At 35.7% G+C, this 21131-nt stretch overlaps 1 protein-coding gene and 1 long non-coding RNA gene across 2 annotated transcripts in view; one reads left to right on the forward strand and one right to left on the reverse strand.

Moving 5' to 3' along the window:
* The window catches only part of LOC135206927 (uncharacterized), a 125935-nt gene that overhangs the window by 23349 nt on the left and 81455 nt on the right, over positions 1-21131 (reverse strand).
* Positions 1967-17133, forward strand: LOC135206928 (uncharacterized). The gene is made up of 4 exons (XR_010312848.1): positions 1967-2117; positions 6296-6466; positions 14212-14343; positions 16998-17133. It is a non-coding gene; the product is annotated as an uncharacterized LOC135206928 (long non-coding RNA).

Raw genomic sequence — 21131 nt, forward strand, 5'->3', positions numbered from 1 at the left:
TTCGACTATTTCAGGGACAGGGTTAGATTCCCTGCTCTGCCAAAGTTAAATCAGAGGAATTTATTTCTGATGATATAAATTCATTTCTCAATGTGGTTCAGATCCCACAATAAGCTGTAGATCCCATTGCTAAGTAACCAATTGGTTCCTAGCCACTTACATAAAAATGTCTAATCCTTTGGGCCCTAGGAGAGCTGTTAATCAGCTCAGTGGTCTGGTAAAACTTAAGATATACTCAACTTAAATGGACATCATACCTAATATGCCAAATGGGTATAGTAGTTAGTCTTTTGGCTATTATTTAACCTATTGTATATTTCATATACATGAGTATAATTTGTTTATGGGGTACATTTAGCCCTTGTTTGTATATTGGGTACATTTTAACAATTGTGTTTATTAACCGGGACCATAGCCTAAGAAAAGTAGTTGGAAACTGAGAACTTAACATACTTTTTTATGTGTTTGGTAATTTTGACTCTTTCATAATACACACAGGTGACCTTACAGAAAAAGGAGCAGCAACAAAGCAATATCATTTTAAACAATTGAAAAAGATAAATAATACCACACACAGGAGAAGCAAAGTCGTCAAAAAACATTGTGCCTGCATAAATACCTAAACCTAGAATCAGGTGCAGAAGTGAGTTCAAAAATTTGCTGGATATGGAACCTTCTTGCTTCATGACTTGCACAAGTTATTTTCTTCATCTTTAGTTCATCGCTCATCCTGGTTTTACTGACCTAGCACTTACTTTTTCTGTACTGAACTACATTACTTGTTTTGTTTGTATTGTGCATTCATGATCTGATATCACACTTCAACTTTCATAAAATTGATGTGCTTATGTTTTCAAGGGTTTCATAAGTGTAATGTTTATAATATTCACGGCATAAAAATTCCTTGCAACTAAAATGCTATATTGGTTATCATCGCTGATTTTTATCTTGGCTGCACTTTAGTGTAGAAGATAGACCAAGCACTATTGGTGTTGGAGTAACCTACATATCCCCTCCCCAAAAAAAATTATAAAGTCACAGGGAAAATTATGATAGTTTACACTTTACTAACTATCTGCATCACTTTTCCCCAAAGATGTACCCACTGCCAGGTTTCCTTGTACAAAATGAAAGGATAAAGTCAGCACTTGAGATGTGGGAATGAATGATAGAGCCAGCATTAAGATGTTTCTTTCAAGTTTGAGCATACTTGTTATAATGTTATGACAGTATATGCCTACTACTTTCCTGCGTCACTTACTTTGGGGATTCAAAACTCAGGATAGGGTTCTTGGTATTTCTTGGTACAATGATAGATAAGATGTTGAAAGTTCAGTGTGTTACAATTTCTTTGCAAAATGGAAGATTTTAAAAATTTGGTCGTTATATGTCAAGTGAAAGATTTCAATGAAAAGATTAAGAAAATTGCCAATTCACCCATTCCTGTTAGGAGTTGGTGGTGTCATTTGATGGCATAATTATTTGACATTTAAAATAGAAGGTCTATGTGCGTAGTTCATGGAAATTGTAATTTAATAGCTCTCTTGCATGGTAAAATTAGGTCAGAGTGAGGTCAAAATGGAAATTTAAAAATGCATTTCATGGGTGTTTGGCTGTTTAAATAACAAAAATTTGATTATAAGCAAGAATTTTTCTGCATGTGAGTTTAAAGGTGACAAGCAAATGCTTTGTGTAACTGTATATATTTCATCCAATTTACCTTCCCTATTTACATAAGAGGATTCCTTTTACTTTTATTTTGTAAGCATAAATTTTTGAAGTTTTTTTGTAGTTACAGGGGAATCTACTTGTGTAAACAAACATTACCATATACTACAACATTGTATCTAACTCGAGTTGCTGTTTTATTTTCTAGGTAGAAAGCTATTGTTTAATTCAAAGTAAATCAAAGTATTAACATTTCAGGGTAAGGAAGTAGAATTCATTTGGTTTAGATTAAGCAAGAATTTGAAAGAGTGCTTATCTATGAAAGTCCAGCTATCCAAGAAAAGGCTCGCCAAGTTCTTCCTACCCAGGATCTTCATGAAGCAGCAAGGAAGAGACTAGCAGTGATTAACAAAGATCTGCCAGAAGATGAGAAACCTTTAGATTTTCAGGTAAATTTTGTATACAGTCTGGAAGTGAGACACTTTAAGAATGAGTGATGTTTCACATTCTTAAATTTATCAAAAGCAAAAACAGAATAATTTTTTGTAATAAAACTAGAAGAATAAGATGATTCCACCTTGCCAACCATACACTAGGAGCACTCAGTGCCCCTAGTGATAAAAATAATTCCTTTGGTATATGAAATAACTTCAAAAAGGCCTGAATTCCTGCAAAAAATGGAGGTTGCTCACTTCTTTATAAGACTTATGTGTAAAAGTAATGTTCATAAAAAAGTTCTTGTTTAACCCCTTAACGCCGATTGGATGTATTAAACGTCTATATAAAATTGCTGTTTTTTTTGGGTGCCAATTGACGTATGGTATGTCGATATAAAAAAGTTTTTTAAAAAATTCGCGGAAAAATAGTTATAGGCCTACCAGGCGAATACTTTTGATTCACGTGCCTTGAGGGATGCTGGGAACTCATGGATCAAGGTGTTGTTTTGTTTACAATCGTTGGCCAGGTGCTCAAGCGCGAATTACTTTCTTCTCGCACTAAAAAGTATCACCGACACATCTCGGAAATTATTTCGTCACTTTGACATAATTTTTGCACCATTTTATATTAGCCGTTACATGGAGTATTATATATGAAAATGTGCGCAATTTCATGTAGAATACAACAAAAAACAACTCATGGTTGTAGCTTTTATCAGTTTTGAAATATTTTCATGTAAATAACGATAAGTGCCAAAATTTCATCCTTCGGTCAACTTTGACTCTACGGAAATGGTCGAAAAACGCAATTGTAAGCTAAAACTCTTATATATTTTAGTAATATTCAATTATTTACCTTCATTTTGCAACAAATTAGAAGTCTCTAGCACAATATTTCGATTTATGGTGAATTTATGAAAAAAATTTCCTTACGTCCGCGCGGTAACTTCGAAAAAATCATACATTTTTTTGTCCGATTGTCGTAATGTTTGCACCATTTTAAATTAGCCGTTACATAAAGTTTTACATATGGAAATGTGTGCAATTTCATGTAGAATACATCTAAAAACAACCTATGGTTGTAGCTTTTATCAGTTTTGAAATATTTTCATATAACAATAAGTGCCAAAATATCAACCTTCTGTCAACTTTGACTCAACCGAAATGGTAAAAAAATGCAATTGTATGCTAAAACTCTTACATTATAGTAATATTCAATAATTTACCTTTATTTTGCAACAAATTGGAAGTCTCTAGCACAATATTTCGATTTATGGTGAATTTCTGAAAAAAAACATTTTCCTGATGTCCACGTGTTAACTCTTCCGAAAAAAATCAGAAATTTTTTCATCGATTGTCGTAATGTTTGCGCCATTTTAAAGTTTATATATGAAAATAGGTGCAATTTCATGTAGAATACAACAAAAAATAACCCATGGTTGTAGCTCTTATCAGTGTTGAAATATTTTCATATAAATAACGATAAGGCCAAAAATTTCAACCTTCGGTCAACTTGACTCGACCGGAATGGTCAAAAAAACGCAATTGTAAGCTAAAACTCTTATATACTTTAGTAATATTCAATCATTTACCTTCATTTTGCAACAAATTAGAAGTCTCTAGCACAATATTTCGATTTATGGTGAATTTATGAAAAAAATTTCCTTACGTCTGCGCGGTAACTTGCGAAAAAATCATACATTTTTTCGTCCGATTGTCGTAATGTTTGCACCATTTTAAATTAGCCGTTACATAAAGTTTTATATATGGAAATGTGCACAATTTCATGTAGAATACAACTAAAAACAACCTATGGTTGTAGCTTTTATCAGTTTTGAAATATTTTCATATAACAATAAGTGCCAAAATATCAACCTTCTGTCAACTTTGACTTGACCAAAATGGTAAAAAAATGCAATTGTATGCTAAAAATCTTACATTATAGTAATATTCAATAATTTACCTTTATTTTGCAACAAATTGGAAGTCTCTAGCACAATATTTCGATTTATGGTGAATTTCTGAAAAAAAACATTTTCCTGACGTCCACGTGTTAACTCTTCCGAAAAAAATCAGAAATTTTTTCATCTGATTGTTGTAATGTTTGCGCCATTTTAAAGTTTTATATATGGAAATATGTGCAATTTCATGTAGAATACAACAAAAAACAACCCATGGTTGTGGCTTTTATCAGTGTTGAAATATTTTCATATAAATAACGATAGGGGCCAAAATTTCAACCTTCGGTCAACTTTGACTCGACCGGAATGGTCAAAAAACGCAATTGTAAGCTAAAACTATTATATCATAGTAATATTCAATCATTTACCTTTATTTTGCAACAAATTGGAAGTGTTTAGCACAATATTTCGATTTATGGTGAATTTATGAAATAAACTTTTTCCTTACGTCCGCCCGGTAACTCTTCCGAAAAAATCAGAAATTTTTTCGTCCGATTGTCGTAATGTTTGCACCATTTTAAATTAGCCGTTACATAAAGTTTTACTTATGAAAATGTGCACAATTTCATGTAGAATACAACTAAAAACAACCTATGGTTGTAGCTTTTATCAGTTTTGAAATATTTCATATAAATAACGATAAAATAGAAAAATTTGTCCTTCGGTCTTTAACTCGACCGAAATGGTCGAAAACTGCAATTGTAAGCTACAACACTTACATTCTAGTAATATTCAATCAGTTACCTTCATTTTGCAACAAACGGGAAGTCTCTAGCACAATATTTCGATTTATGGTGAATTTTTGAAAACCGCTTTTTTTTTACGTCCGCACGTTACGAATTCATGCATCATTTTGTGATAATATTTTCTCTGTGTTGCCATGATCATTTTGCAATGTGTTATATACCAAAATGATCGCAATTTAGTGTACAATACAACGAAAAAAATTAACTTTTTTTTTCGCTCTTGTCATATATCCCAATACTATTTATATATGATAATATTTTTTTTTCATTTCTGATGGTTGCATACTAAACTTCAGGCAATGACAAAAAAAGGAGCCAAAAATGAACTCTTTATCTTGAAAACTTAGCGTGCTGTGATTTTTTGAAAAAAAAAAAAAAAAAAATTCTTCCGCTTCAGCGCTCACTCGTGAACGCCGCCGGCATACGGGAGACGATTTTTAAAATACCGCTTTGGCGTTTAAGGGTTAATGTGAGTGAAAGAAACAAGAAAATCTTTTATATAATAAGAGGTAATAATGTTATGATAAAGTTAAACCTGATAAAAAGATCATGTTGTAATTTTTCAAGGCTAATCAGTTGGAATTAAGTCACAAATACCCAGTCATAAAGCATAAAGCCAGTACTCCAGGATTTAGCTCACTGATCCAATTAAACTGCTTAATAATAATGTGGTGTTTTAAAGAAATGAGGAACCTTTCCTTTCATGTACAGTATAAATTAACTTTTAACTGTCAGCAACCAAAGGGCAAAATGAAGTACATATTTAGTAATTGTGAATAAATTTTATTAGATACAAAGTGTTGAGACTTACCCAGAAAGCAAAATTAACAATAACAACATTCATCTCATAGTTAAAGGCCAGGAAAGTGTTTAGTATAGCTCAATGTTCACAACCCTAACCTTCATCTTCATCATGACAATCATTCCTTATGTTTTGGCACATTGAAGCTTATATTTTTGAAGTATCTACCTTCATACCTCACTGTATGTTATTGTCATGTCTTGGAATTCCAGACTTCTAATTACAGTCCACTGCACTTTGAAAGTTTTAAGTCTGTATCTTTTTCATTGTCCTCCCTCATAAATTTTAATTCAGGATATTTATTAGTGTTTTTTTTTTTTTACTTAAACTGTTTTTACAATGTAACATGTCATTTATATTCTATTAATCATAATTTTAGTTCCTGCTTCAATTCTTTTTACTCTCTTCATGGTTGAGGCTGCCCCGAAAGAATGAAACTTTTCAAAAATATTATGGCGAGGCCTGACCATGAGCGGCAAGGTTTAGTTTTTCAAGTTCTCTCAGATTGATATAACAGGAGAGCTGTTATAAGAAAATAAGTTTTGATGCCAAATAATTTACAAAAATCAATCAGTGTTTCTGCCAATGATTGTAAAAAGATTTTACACTTAATAAGTAAGGAAATTGAATGCTGAATCACAGAATCACATTTTTAATTTTACATTTTTCTTCAAATTTTAGGATTGTGTGTTACTGGCACTTTTAGAGTGGTTTAAAACAAAGTTTTTCAAGTGGTTTGATGCTCCTGCGTGTCCTCAGTGCCAAAAGAAAATGCGGGCTTCAGAGACACTTTCACCAACGCAGGAAGATTTAATGTGGGGTGGAGAAAGGGTTGAAGGATATTCATGCCAGGTAAATTTTAATTGTCTTCTTTGGTCTCATAGAGGACATTTGTTGCAAATGTGAATTTTGTTATGTAATAATGTTGTTTTCATGTCATTTCTGAAATTCAATACCAATGATTTCATGTCACAGCACTGATGTTTTTAGTAGGATATATATTTTTTTTTATAATATATGAAATGTCAATAACGTTTATGTTAAAGTTTATGGTTACAATTCTTAAAATATGTGTCCATACCAGTGGCCAAAACCTCTTGCTGTCTTCATGCTGTGCATACAAATGCCCATAAGGCAGCCCCATGGTTATTGGCAACCATAGAAGGTGCCAATAATAGAATTATGGTGCCATAACATACCTAACAGAGGTGCCATTAACAGGTTCTTGGTGCCTTAAGTGCCATAAATTGCTGAGTTTCAGTTAATGGCAAGTTTTTGCTTATCAGCTCCCCCGCTGATAACCGGGGACTGCTGTAGTATTGTTTGCCTCTTAGCTGTTGATTAAGCATTCATGCTTCAAGCAATGGTGCTCGTTTTTCATCTTTTCTTAGCATTTTGAAGATTTTGATAGTTAAGCTAATAAATGCTTATTGTTTGCAATGTGAATTCTAACCTCACTTCCATAGATGGAGTTGCTTGCGCTGAGCACACTTTGGTTGCCACTGAATCATTCTCAAAAGCTAATTCCTGACAAGTAGGCATACTTTGTTCTCGTCCATTGTCTGGCCATTTTCAACCATTTTTTTTCAACATAGTTTTAGTCAAGTTTTTCTCGGAGATGGTTGACTGAAACTTAGTGAGACTATTAAAACTATATTGTAATAATAAGGAAGGGTGGAATTAGGAAAAATGATTTGGGCTACAACTTTTTTTTTTCATATATTGCAAAAAGGCAAGAACGAAAAAGTTTGTGCAGTATAAATTGCTTGAAGTCAAAGATAATGATGTTTTGGTTACCTCTTTGTATTTAGGCATTGATTGAAAAATAGCATGCAAAGATTTGAAGCCAATCCCTTTAAAAATAAGCAGAAAAATCCTAAGTTATATTATGATGGTTTCTTATAGTCAATTCTTATGACAGTACTTTTGTGTACCAACTATCTCAGTTGAAGGTTAGGGACATGAAAATTAAGAGTTGTCAAATTCCCAACTTTTTCAGAGAAACATGGGTGTTAAATTGTGTTGTAAACACTGCATTAAGGAGGTCTCCTCTAACTTATTCATGTTTTTATCTATAAGACTTAATACAGGAGTCTTTGATATGTTCTAGTCTTAATTGGGCCTATAGCAGCAGCAGAATAAGTTTAACAATCCCAGAGGAGTGGGGTGTACAAGGTTAATCTTGCACATTCTTCATGATCCATAGCCCTTTCCTTCTGGACATGGTAGCATGTAACATTTACACCTTGATGGTAATAGAAGTGTTTGAGGATTTGATCAGACCAGAGAAGTACAACCTTGACCCCTGGTTAGCTCACAGAATCTTTTGGGAATTATTCAACTGTTACTCAGAGTTCCCATGACTTCAAAGACTGGCTTAAATAATTCTTGATGGAGCAAGAAACATGCACCCTTCGTAGCTATTCGACTGATGCAAAGAAATGGATGGTTTTTTTTTCAATACAAACTTATTCCTATACAAAAAAGGGCCACCTTCTGATTTCTGCGGAACTCTGACACCAAATGAGGACCTTTTTTTTCAGTCAAGAATAGGTATTGTACAGACATACAATAATGGTAATGAAAATTACATTTATAGGTTTGTGTTGAGAATATATATATTTTTAAATATATCAGTGAAGGTGCAATTTTTGTGACTACAGTGTCCCGTGATCCACTTTGTTGCGGATGTTTTTGAACACATTATTCGCTTTTCCATGGGGAACTTTCACTAATTTGCAGATTTTTCCATTGACCATGTCTCTAAAATTATTACTAATTTGCTTTCTTTTCTTGTAGAGAAAAACTATTTATGCTTTAATTACTGTATTTTTTCATATTGTGTATGTGACCAAATACTGATTTTTATGATAAAAATGATTTACAGCATACTTTATAATGTAGGTATGCAATCTATTAAGCTCATTCCAAGTTGGGCCCCATACTGAGCATAATAGGTCTCTCTCTCTCTCTCTTCTCCATCTCTCTCTCTCTCTCTCTCTCTCTCCTATCTCTCCTCTCTCTCTCTCGCTCTCTTCTCTCCTCTCTCTCTCTCTCTTCTCCTTCTCTCTCTCTCCTCTCTCTCTCTCTCTCTATCTCTCTCTCTCTCTCTCTCTCTCTCTCTCTCTCTCTCTCTCTCTCTCTCTCTCTCATGGTAATTTAAGAAGTATTTGAAATGTTATTGCTTTAAAGATTTTTGATGAAAGAGCATAAGAGCATATTGCACAATATTTTAAAAATTCACTAAATTATTTTCATTTTATTTTCCAGTTAAAGCAGACTGAAAAATAAAACTCAAGATAATTAGAGAATATTTTAAATAAGTGCTACCTCGAGATACGAAATTAATCCGTTCCAAGGCGGCCTTCGTATCATGAGGTTTTGGTATCTTGGACCACATTTTACATGTAAAATGGCTAATCAATTCCAAGCCCTCCAAAAACACCCTAGTAAATTTCCTAATGAAGCTAAATTGACCTATAAACATTGAAATACTACAACAATTTGGACCATTCGATACCTAACTTAATACGTACTGCTAATATATCTGTAAGTAAAGTGTATTGGTGTACATGGTATACAAGAAATACTGTACGTATGTAGTAAAATGTGGAAGCTTACCTTTCGAGTGAGGCTATCTCCGAAAGTGGCGACAGAGGAGGGGGACAAATGGCAGATACGTACGTACACTTAACTTTACGAAACATAAAAAAATGTAAGGAAAACATATATAAACTAAACTTTACGAAACATTAACAAAACTGTAACACTTAACTTTACAAAAAACTAAAATAAAAATAAATTTTTTGTCTTTTTTTTTTAATTTTACATTTTTTTTTTTACTTTTTATACTATTTTTTTTTATTTATTTATTTTTTTTTTATACAAAATTTCAACTTCTTCACCACTTTCAACTTTCTGTTTTTTTTAGTATCACTTGGTTCTTCCTTTTTGCTTACTCCTGCTAGTACTAAAGGCCTTCTTTAAAAAAATTAAACTATCAAAGGAAGATTTGCTTCTGCCTACTTTTCACAATGTTTCTGAAACGACTCAGGCAAACATCATCGAACTGCGCAAGCATACGACCTGTGTAAGCCTTTTCGGGGTGTCTTTTTTTTTCTACGAATGATTGCACTCTATGAAAAGCAGCTAGAACATCCTTAATTTCTGCTGTTGTCATAGGGTCGTCGTCCTCCTCCTCGCTGCTGCTAGAGAACTCCTCTTGAACGACGTTATGTTGAATGGCCTCCAACTCCTTCAGGTCATCCATCGTAAGCTCCTCTTGGTGCTCCTCGAGAAGGTCGTTGATGTCGTCCTCATCAACGACCAGCCCCATGGACTTGCCGAGTGCAACAATCTCGTCAAGATCTGTGCAAAACCGTTTCCAGGATTGTCAAACTGTTTCTGAATCTGCAGCACCAGCTTCGCCCACGTCGAATCCCTTGAAGTCTCGGGCGGATACGGCATCAGGCCAGAGTTTCCTCCACAAGGAATTCAAGGTTCGCCTCGAAATCTCCTGTCAAGCTTGGTCGATGAGTCGGATGCATATCACAACATCGAAATGCTCTTTCCAAAATTGATGCAAGCTGAGGTTTGTGATATCGGTGATGTCGAAACATCTCTTGAAAAGATGTTTCGTATACGGCTTCCTGAAGTTCGATATCACTTGCTGGTCCATGGGCTGGAGGAGAGGGGTGTTGTTAGGCAGAAGATAAAGAACCATGATGAAGGAATTCTCCACTAGGATATCTTCCTCGAGGCCAGGAGGGTGAGCAGGGGTATTGTCCAACACCAGCAGGCATTTCAGAGGGAGGCGCTTCTCTTTCAAGAATTTCTTCACTGTCGGGCCGAAACACAGATTTACCCACTCGGTGAACAAAAGCCTCATTACCCAGGCTTTCGCATTAGCCCTCCACATCACTGGAAGCTTCTCCTTAAGCACTTTGTGGGCCTTGAAGGCTCAAGGAGTCTGGGAATGATAGACCAGTAGGGGCTTCACCTTGCAATCCCCACTGGTGTTTGAACAAAGTGCGAGCGTAAGCCTGTCTTTCGTAGGCTTATGCCCGGGTAGCTTCTTCTCTTCCTGCATGATGTACGTCTGACGAGGCATTTTTTTCCAAAAAAGGCCAGTCTCATCACAGTTGAAGACTTGCTGAGAACTAGCCTTCCTTGGTCATCATCTCGTCGAACGTCTTTTTAAAGGCTTTGGCTGCTTTCGTGTCTGAGCTGGCTGCCTCCCCATGCCACACCACCGAATGGATGCCAGTCCGTTTATGGAATTTCTCGAACCACCCATGCGAAGCCTTGAAGTCTGGGGTTGGCGTTGATGTCCCTTCTCCTCCGTTGTCTTCGGCCTGGGCAATCAAATTGCCGAAAATAGCGCTGGCCTTGTGGGAGATTGCCATCTCCGTTATCGTATCGCCAGCGATTTCTTTGTCTTTTATCCTGACAAGAAGAAGCCTTTCCATCTCGTCGTGCACGTGGGTCCTCTTGCTGGACAAAATAGTGACACCCTTGGAAGGTGTAGCTGCTTTGATGGCATCCTTATGCTTAAGGATGGTGCCTATTGTCGATGGATTTCGGTCGTATTCCTTGGTGATCACACTCAATCGCATACCAGCTTCATACTTCTTGATAATCTCCATCTTCGTTTCCAAAGAGAGCATCCTCTTCTTTCCGTGAATTTCAAGTTTCCTGGGACCTATGACTACGTATATACTGTACGTAATTATGTTATGTAGTACGTATACGTATGGAGTAAAGTTCTCACACAACACGATAAAGTATACTACGTATGTACAACGAAATCACTAACGAATTTACGTAATAAACGAAATTGTTAGAACGAACGAATACCGCGTGTGTACGATAACGATGCTGCTACCGAGTGGCCGAAGCACGCTGCTACGTAGTAGATGCATGATGGGAGGGATGCTGACCAATAGGAGAGAAGGATCTCATGGCGGTGACTAGCATCAGGAACCAATGGGAGAGCGGGAGGATGGTGGTGAGTCTACTCAGTTGGCGGCGAGCGAGTTTCAAAATTGTTATCGGTGGTCCGGTCGAATCTCGAACTTTACAGCAACAACCTTTCGTATCTAGAGCAATTTTCTTATGTAGAGGCGTAAAATTTTTCGTATTTGGTTTCGTATCTCGAGTTTTTTTCGTAAGTTGAGCCTTTCGTATCTCGAGGTACCACTGTAGTGAATAAATAGTGTTGTTATACAAAACAAAAATGCAAATTAGTGATAATTTTAAAAGGATTAGTACTTTAATGCTGAGAGAAAACAGCTTATGTATACAGTACAAGGGTAACTTGACTAGTCGTCAAACATTTTATGAGAGATTTATTTAATTTGTATTAAAGATTTTTTTAATTTGTATTAAAAATTTTACGGATATTTTGCTGTTTACATTGATATTGCTATTTTAAAGTGAGTAAATCATTGTTATCAGCATGTTACATAGGGGGGCATATACTCAGTAGTAATAGTTTGTAAAAGGGGCACTAATCTAAGATGTCATAAGATTTTGTGATGATGTTTAGAGGTGTACTATTTTTGTTTATGGTAATTTAAGGTAGATTTTTGTTTGAACTATCAAATCAAACAGTGAAATGTTTAAATAGCTAGTCATAAGCATTTTAGTTTATGGGGTACTGGGTATTTGGCAGTTATAAAGCATTTTAGAAGGGATTTTTTACATTTCTGTGGTCTTTGGATTTCCACGCCAGGTTCTGGAACCTAATACCGCGTAAAAGTGGGGAGCACTGTTTTCTTAAGTGTTGCACAAAATTTTGCATGCATATTTAAATACTCTTAATTCACTTGGTGGATCTATTATGAAAAGCCAGTTTGTATAGGATAATTTTTTTTCATTACAACAAACTCAATATAACAGTAATCTGCACCAGATTACAGACTGACTCATCATCATTTCTTATATAATGTGATTTCTTATAAGTAACTTACCAAGTAGTTTCTACTTGTGCAGCAGCCTTTTTAAAAATTCGCTGTAGCACTTCTACTGTTTATGTGTAAGTGACACCCGCTACCAGGGAACACAGGAGACAACTTGGCAGTTAAGCTTGATTTTGTTTCTGCTTGCTCATTGCATGCATCGGCGCCATTGCAGCAGCTTTGTCTTTTGGTGAAGTACAATTGATTTGTTTTGCTAGCCAACAAGTTATTGTCAACTTATTAGCTTTTATGGATTATTTCTCTAGTTTTTTTTTGCAGAATTATGTCTAAATTTAGCACTACTAGTTTTCACTCTTGCAGCAAAGGTTATGATTTTCATTTGATCTCCAGTAAATTAAGGGCAGGAATATAACGGTGAGAAAACTTGTAATGAATGTTCTGCTTAGGATGAGAAACATTGAAAAGTGTTTAAATCTCACTCAGGTAAATTAAATAGGAATAGGAAGAGGAGAGCAACTTCAAGAGTCGAGAGACGTTGACTCAGCCTGGAAACTAAGTATACTCTTAAACCTAGTTTATAAGCTTGTCCTGTTCTTCCTTCTACTCCAATTCCTGCTTTTTCTCCTGGTTATGGCCCTCTTACTATTCATCCACCTACTCCTGTGCCTGGCTCCCTTGCTTCCAACCCTAATACCATTGCCAGTCTTGAATCTGTGTTTTTTGATAAGAAGATTAGTCTTGTAGTGAGTACAATGGCAGAATTGTGAGTGTACTGAAAGTGATGATTGACAAAGTATTAATTGAAAAAGTGATGAAGGACAGTGTAGTGCAAGTGAAGGAGGTGGCTATCCGTCCCATCGGTTCTCTTAGATGAAGGTCCCTGTCATATTCCCTTGAACTTGGGAGAAGACATATTAGTTGTCCAAGGGAGGCCGATGGGATTTGCACATGGGTAGTTGCTCTGAAGGGCACTTAGATATTGTGAAGAATCTAGGTATAGATTTCCATGCCTCCTGTCCACGTCAGAATCATCGAATTGGAAGACAATTCAGTGATTCTGGCATGGACAGGAGGTGTGGAAAACGATGCCTAGATTCTCCACAACATATTAAGTGCTGTTCAGATGATGTGGTTGTGGTTCAGATCCACTTCCAGTTTAAGCGGTTTAAGAAGCCAGCACCAGCCACAGCCTGTTTGTAGTTACGCTGTGGACCCTTCTGCCATGCCCCTGTCCAGCAATTATCTCTTTTGTCTACATGGGACAGTCCAGAGGCTTCCCACCTGAGTGCCCTCACCTTCCTCCTAGTGCCCAGTGTCTGCTCAAAAGGCGGCCAACGTTAGTAACCAAACGTCTGGCTCATCTTCTTGAGTGCCCAGTACCAGCTCCTGAGTGCCAACTCTTCAGTACCCGACACCCACCTCTGAGCACCAAGCCCCCGCTCCCAGGCATGTTTTTCCTCTTCAGTCTGCTCAGAGACCCCAATCTCTGTTGCTTTTAGATCAAAACAAACCATGTTCCCCAGTAGTGAGTGGGGCTTGTCACACACACAAAAACAGTAGAAGTTCTACTGCAAATTTTTAAAAAGGCTGCTGCACAAATAGAATCGTTATCTTTGTAATTACTTGTTAAGTATATGTAAATGAAACAATTTTATTATGACATTGTCATTTTTATAGCCATGTGGTACAAAGGATCGTTTTGTTCGATATAATCATCCTGCCAAATTGTTAGAAGACTAGGCAAGGACGTTGTGGAGAGTGGGCAAACTGCTTTACTCTCTTGTGCCGTACTTTGGGCATGGATGCCAGGTATGTTGTCCTTGTTTTAATTAAATGGTTTATAGCAAAATACTTATCTATAAGTAGTGAAACATTTGAGTTTTGTGTATATACTGTAGTTTGTATAGTAGTATTGCTTATTTCATTGCATTATAAGCAGGCAGTTTCACTTGGAAAATAGATGATAAGACAAACCTTCTCTTTGGGAACTTAAATTGCTAACTTTTATTTTACCAGGCTGACACCATATCTACTCATTCACAGATGACATAAAACGGTTGGATCAAGAAATACACTACTTGGAATCATAGCATGCTTATTGCATGAATATCTCATTGTAGCCCTTCTCTTGCCCACCAGCAGTAAGTAGACATATGCTCCTTCCCCAAGGCACTGAGGTGAGGTATGAATTTATTATGGTATATGCTTGGAATGATAAAATGTAAACTGAAACCAGATAGCTGGTTCCCCTGTTCCTGCCCTACCAGTGGTGAGTAGACATTTTAATTCTCCTCCCTTAAGGCATGGAGAACAAGTATACATTATCTTATCTCCTATTTCAAGGCAAAATTAACCCGCTAAACAATGCAAAACTTTATGTGTGCCTTTTGAAAAGAAAAGAGTTAAATACGTCTACTCTCTGCTGGGCCAGGAAGTTGGGAAAACCATTGGTTCAGCCTGGTCTGGTTCTATTCCTTCTATGCCTTGTGAATGAGTGGTTATTATATTGTAATTTGCCTCAGTGCCTTTAGGCAGGAAAATTAGATATGTCTGTAGGTTTGGGTGCAACAGACCTTCTATGATCCCAAGTATATAATTTAGCATATCTGGTTCTGTTTCTGTTATTCCATCTGTTAATAAGTGGATATATGTACCATTTTAATGGAAAAACACAGTTTAGCCTTTGAAATCCCCAAAAATATTTGTTGTATCTACTCCTCAGTGAGATTTCCTACTTGTAATGCTTACTTCACCTCAGAGGAATTGGGGAGGAGAATTAAATGTCTATTCATGCTGGTAAAGTGAGGAGGAGTTAAAACCATAGGCCTGGGTGCAGTAAGCCTACATGATCCAAACGTATGGAGTAGCATATCTGGCACCCCTCCTATTATTCTCATTGTTTCTGAGAGGATATGTGTATAGTGTTGGCCTGGTAAAATACAGGTTGGTAGTTCCATTCCCCAAAAAGTGGGCTGGCTTTCTTATCACTCATTTAATTCTTATGAAAAGAATAGAAAAAAATTATGTAATGTTTTGTAGATGTTTAGATGCGGAACAAACCTTCGGTCTTAATATTAGCATTTGTATAAATCTGGCGCCAGCTGGAAACCACATAGTGACGTATTGAGTCTTTCTTCAACTGCTTTGGGGAACAGACGTTTGCTTTTGTTCTTCTCTTCCCAAGCAGGTTTTTGTCCTAAGCCTGTGATTTCTTTCTCTGCTTGTATCATGGATTCCTTTACCCAGCCTAAGAAGTCCTGTGAGCATCAATGTATATGTCCTGGCCTTTCAGGGTTCCTCTAGGACAGACCCCCATACAACTTGTAGTAGATATGCTTCCAGGCCTTTTCCTAATGCTTCGTCATCCATTGATTTTATGTATAATGCTGCCCCGTCTCTCGGGGGAATATTGCCCCTTCAGGGAGAGAGGGAGGAGCACCCTCTTGTTCCTTTGTTAGCAAGTTTGTAATTTGATATATTAATTTGGATACATTGAAACATTTGTATATTATTATATATTAAGACATTTCAGTATGTTTTACTTCTTTGATTTCAATTATATATTTACTTACTGCTTAGTATACTTAAGTGTGGAGTTTTTCTCCCTTTATATCATTGTTTTTATTTCTCACTCACCTTCACACCCTCTCTTTGGTGTGTGTTTAATTATTTTCTTTTTTTTAGACACATGATGTTTTGTTTCAAACTACTAGTACACAATTTCTGGGAACGTGGTAATGTTTTAGTCTTTCAGATTTTGTGTGGATCGAGACTTTCGAGACATTACGGGTTCGTGTTGCAGCTGAGGGTTTCGTGCAACGATTCGTCTTAAAATAGCAAGTTTCCTTTACTTCCTCAACACTAAAGTTGATGGCAGAAGTTCTATGATTGTGTTGGTCATGATGTTGCTTCTCTCAGTGTGGGAGGTTTCTTCCTTTCCTGAGGGGGAAGGCATAATACGGATTTCTTTTCTTTGCATAAAACGGATTTCTTTCTTGTTTCATGCCCTACAGTTCAAGATCTTGTTTTACCTCTGGACTTCCCCCCGTCTTCTTCTTGCACGACAGTTGTCAGTCCTGCTGCTCGCCTTGAAGTCTTAACCTTGACTGCCCACCTTTAGCTACCCCTGTTGTGTCTTATCCTGGGTTGGAAGAAAGACTAAATAAGTTACTAGGTTCAAGTGCGCTCTGACTCGCTTCCACCATCAGCTACGTATAGTATGCCAGATGCCACAGATTCCTTGCATATACATTTTTTATTGTTTTTAACTGGTTGCCATCTGGCACAAGAAGATATATCCTAATTCTAATGTTAAGATCTCAGGTTTATTAGCTATGAAAAATACAGATTAATTAAAAATTTGTCATTTTAATTTTTTATTAACAAAAAAAAATTTTCAGTTACTTTTACAATACAAAAGATACTGTTTCAGATTTGGTACTCTTACCAAGCTTTATTTACAGATATGTACTTGATCACACAGACCATGTTTGGACGGAAGTGTTTTCACAATCGCAGAACCGCTGGCTTCATGCTGATTCTTGTGAAAACAAAATGGATCAGCCACTTATATATGAGAGAGGTTGGGGTAAGAAGCTAACATATGTCATAGCATTTTCAAAGGATGAAATTGTAGATGTGACTTGGCGCTACACAACAAACCCTAAAGATGTTCTTAAGAGAAGAAAAGAGTAAGTTGAATGGTGTTCATTATTCTTTTGTTGCATATCTCTTTACAGATCTTTGTCTACAATGAGATGTAATTTCATGTTGTGTCAAATTTCAGACTTTATCAAATGTCAGTTAAGGTACCTTTAATTGATTGTTTATAGCAGCCACCATTAATGATTAGTCACTGCTAGAGTTGATGTTTGTTATTTCTGCTGTTTCTCAAGTTGGTAAGGTGTATTAGGCTCTCCTATGCTGGTCTGTATTCAAAAACTTTTACATTGAAAATGTGGGTGTGTATTTATTTTATTGAATTAATACAAACTATGACAATGAAAATGGATTAGATTTTAAAAGTTGTAACCATTGAATGTTAAGATTTGATGACTTAGATTACAAAGGAAAAATAATTGAGAGGTTTTGGATATATGGTGAGGAAGAATTACAAATAAGATATGGAAGTAGTAGGACAAAGACTTGTCGGAAGACCTCAGATCATGGAGGAAGGGGACAGGTGAAGAACAGACTTGATGAGAGTTCAGGCAGAAAGCACACAGGATGGAGAAGTGTGGAAAGAATTCATTTTCTGTCTGACAGCCCCTTGAAAGGTCAAGCTGTTGTAAAAATGCTGATGACTTTCAAAAGTATTTTCTTCTGACTTCTAGCTAATCCATCTGTGATATAGAGAGAGAGAGAGAGAGAATCAGTGTATAGTAGAGCCTCAGTTCTCGACGATAATTCGTTCCAGAAGGAGCGTCGAAATTCGATTATTTCGAGAACTGAATCAAGTTTTCCCATAAGAAATAACTGAAAATGGATTAATCCGTTCTTGACCATCAGTTATTACCTAACCTTGCCTTTTATACAATACATTACATGTTAAATTACAACTAAATAAGTTAAAAGTTAAATAAATATCATGTTAAACGTATATTTATAATTTTAAATGTGTAATATACAGTATAAAAGAAAACTACCCGTGTCCAACTGATTGTTGACCAAGCTCCATAGGCTACCTAGGTAAATAGTAAGTAGAACGTAGTGTAGTGGGTAGGCATAAAACGTGTTGCTAACATAATAAAAGCATTGAAAAGCAAGTCTAATTATTACAGTAAATTAATAAACTATTAAAAATTAAACCCAATCTATATTTATCAAAAACTTGCAAAAATTTGCCTACAGTAAGTCGGCATTTAAGGATGTAAACAAACCATAGCGCAGCCCTGGTGGTTTATATCGGGACTATGGTAGTAAAGAAACCATATCTCGCTATAAGCCTAGAAACATTTACATTCGATATTAATTTATGGTAAATCTTTTACGGAGTCGACTGCAATACTGTATACAAATCGCTTGAAAATTATCTTTCAGTAAATGTAATGTTATGATACTAACGATTTGTTCATAAATGTCTTATAAAAAAAGGTGCGTCTTTTTACGGCAAATTGTCCAATATCAGGGCTGGTTTCAAGCTTATTGGACTTTGACAATTATTATGGTACTGCATGGTACATATATACGTACACATAAGTAAAAGAATCTTCTTAATGTCTTTAATTACTATACCATTACGTACCAGCATCTCTTGAGTTTAATATCAAGCTAACCTCATTTTTTTTTTTTTTTTTTTACGAGGACGCTTACACGAAGCATACAGATTGCGTTACCGCGAACGCGTTGCATATGTAAACTGTGTCACTACCAGACCTCATACGTAAACATTGACGTCTTTTTACAGTAGACATAAAAGAATCTTCTTAATTTCTATTAATTATTCTATACCATAGCGGCTTCTCTGATTGTAAGCTAAGGCTAACCTCCTCTTTACCAGCAAGCTTAACAAAGATTAAGATTGCGTTCGCTACCGAACGGCACACGTTACGTATGTGACAGTGGTTTCACTACCAAATCTCCACACGTAAACAATGACGTATTTTTACAGTAGACCATAAAAAGAAGCTTACTTAATTTATATGAATTAATGTATACCGTAGCGGGATTCTGAGTTAACCTAAGGCTAAACCTCTTCTTTACCGGCACGCTTAAAAAGCTTAGATTGCGTTGCTACCGAACCGAACATGTTACGTATGTACTGGTTTCACTACCAAATCTTACACGTAAACATTAACGTATTACAGTACGACATAAAAGATTCTTCTTAATTTCTTGATTACTACGCACTTAATATGGCATAGTAGCTTCTCTGATATAAACTATGACTAACTTCTTCTTTACCGGAAAGCTTAACAAAGCTTAAAGATTGCATTCGCTACCGAACCGCACATGTAACCTACGTACGTAACATTGCCTTCACTCCAAACCTAACACTTAAATACGTATTGTATTTGCTACTGAAAACGCGCGTCTCAAGTGTGAGCATGGTTTTAGAATATGTCTACGTTGATACCACCGAAAAGCAAACGAAATGCGCGCAAGGTGTACAAGACACGACACATGTTTGAATGTTTGTAAACATTAGTTGCGACTTTAAACATTGCTGAGTCACTGAGTGGCGTCACCAATGTTACCAACCGTTTTGCTAAATTATGCTAGTCGGTCCAAGCAAGAATTTATGCCAAATATGGTGCAATTTTGTGCCAGAATTATGCTATTAATCTATCATTATCTCATTTCTCTAATACATTTGAGCTAAAACAACGATGTAATGGAAATTTAAAACATTTATATATTAGTGAAATGATAAAAAGTGACGAACAGACAATATTATAACTAATAATTTGATGATGTTAGGAAACCTCGGAGTAATAAAACACCATTTTTCTTTAATAGATCACATAGGCAATCACTAGTACACTATTTTGATATGCAATCACTTTATACTATTTGACAAATGTGTGAAGATCACACATACAAATGTGAAGAAAAACAACAAGTTTTACTTATTACTGCATCATTATCATGCCACTCAGAACCATTTTTCTTTAACAGGTCACAATAAACATTAATAAATACTTGAAAATGTGTGAAAATTACTTCAAATATAACATTTTGTTATTTACTGATATTTCCTGAAAAATTAAAACTAAAAAAAAAAAAAGGTAAACAAACAAAACAGTCTCTACTCAAGAAGAAAAACATACGTACTTATTACTGATCATTATCATGCCACTGAAACACTTTTTCTTTTTAATAGATCACATACACAATGAATAAATACTTGAAAATTGTGGTAAAATCACTTCAGACATAATTAAAATTTTGATTACTGAAAAAAATAAAACTTAAAAAAGGAAAAAAAGTAATTCTTTACTCATGAAGAAAAAACATTATTAACACTTTACTGATTGTTTGTCATGCCACTGTGGGTATTTATTTATACTGTATTCACAAAATTTAACATTCCTTAGTTGGGTTCAAACTTAGCAATTAACTCATTTGTTAGTGCTGCTTTTGAGGCAATTTCACTTGAAGATACATTCACTATAGCTGTGTATGAAATTGAGTGGAAATTTTCTGCATTTTATTTAAAATTTTAGTGAAAATACATTCTAAAATTGTACTAGAACCCTAAGTGTGAAAGAAATTATGCTAAGCTCCAATTCTTGGGTCAAATTATGCTAAAAAAACATGAAATTATGCTACATTTGGTAGCACTGGATGACGCCAACTAGCGGCAGCTGGCGGAAACAGTTTTGTTTACAAACATCATATGGTCGGGGGTCGGAAACTGGTTTTTTGGTTGAAAACAGATACAAAGTTTATTGGAATTTAGTGGCGAAATCCGATTATGTCGAGTTCATAATACGGTCGTGAACCGGGTCTCTACTGTATATACATATACTCTTGGTTACCAGTGAGATCAGCTTGTTTGAAATGACGGAAATAAATAACTGTGTTTATTGTCAATATCCACCTGCAATACAGAAAAACAAACATAGTACAAAAGCATTTTCTTCTGACTTACAGCC

Source organism: Macrobrachium nipponense, chromosome 31 (assembly GCF_015104395.2).
Source record: "Macrobrachium nipponense isolate FS-2020 chromosome 31, ASM1510439v2, whole genome shotgun sequence".
NCBI classification, from domain to species: domain Eukaryota; kingdom Metazoa; phylum Arthropoda; class Malacostraca; order Decapoda; family Palaemonidae; genus Macrobrachium; species Macrobrachium nipponense.